This window comes from Sapajus apella, unplaced genomic scaffold, assembly GCF_009761245.1.
Source record: "Sapajus apella isolate SASKATOON/1434 unplaced genomic scaffold, GSC_monkey_1.0 scaffold69, whole genome shotgun sequence".
NCBI classification, from domain to species: domain Eukaryota; kingdom Metazoa; phylum Chordata; class Mammalia; order Primates; family Cebidae; genus Sapajus; species Sapajus apella.
The window spans coordinates 10,954,171-10,955,396 of record NW_022437009.1 but is presented as its reverse complement, the minus strand read 5'-3'; positions in this window follow the sequence as shown (position 1 = coordinate 10,955,396).

The following is a 1,226-nucleotide window of genomic DNA, read 5'->3' as shown; positions in this document are numbered from 1 at the left end:
TTTTTTTTTTTTTTTTTAAAGATGGGGTTTCACCATGTTGATCAGGCTGGTCTTGAACTCCCGACCTCAGGTGATCCGCCCGCATTGGCCTCCAAAGTGCTTGGATTACAGGCGTGAGCCACCACGCCCGGCCCTATCGTCTCTCTTTCTTATTTTTTTGAAACAGCCTCACTGTTTCCCAGACTGGAGTGCAGTGGTGGACTCGTGCAGTCATAGTTCGCTGCAGTCTCTACCTCCCCAGGCTCAAGCGATTCTCCCACCTCGGCCTGCCCTGGGACTATCAGTGCATGCCACCACACTGGCCACCTCCCTGTTTTTCTTTAGCCTTGGCTTGACGTTTTTTGTATGCTACCAACACTTGCGTCCCCGGGGCTAACGGCACAGTACAGCATCTGCCACTAACGAATATACAAACACACACTGTCTAGTATATCTGTATAGATTCCAAGGACCCTTCTGGAATATACTGATTTAGAATTATCAGGGAGGTCTAGGAATCAGTGTTTTTAAAAGCGTGACTTTTTTTGATGTTTAATATCTCAACCTCCATAAATGTGATCATCCAGGTAGTCACCACTCTGCCACCTTAAGCCACTCTAAATATATAGCCACTTGGCAGCAGATATGTGACGACTGGAGGGTCTGGGTGGAAGGAGACTCAACAGTTTGGTTTAAGAACCCTCCACCTGAGTGCCTGAAAGAAGCCCTTACATATCTGAATTACTCAGCAATTACTTATATTGTCAAACTTAATTAGAAATGGGAATTTATTGCATGATATTCTATTCTTTTTTTCCTTTTTGTTTTTATTTTGCCCTTTTAACCAGTCTATTTTTTTTTTTTTTTTCGGTTTGAGAGATGGAGTTTTGCTCTTGTTTCCCAGTCTGGAGTGCAGGGTGCAATCTAGGCTCACTGCAACCTCCCTCTCCTGGGTTCCAGCGATTCTCCTGCCTCAGCCTGGCAAGGAGCTGGGATTACAGGCTCCCGCTAGCACACCCGGCTAATTTTTGGGGTTCACCATGTTGGCCAGACTGGTCTCAAACTCCTGACTTCAGCTGATCCACCCGCCTTGACCTCCCAAAGCGTAGAGATTGCAGGTGTGAGCCACCGTGCCTGGCTTGTTTTAATTATTAAATTATTATTTTTTTTTTTCTTAGAGTCTAACTCTGTTGCCCAGGTTGGAGTGCAGTGGTGCGATCTCAGCTCACTGCAACTTCTGCCTCCTG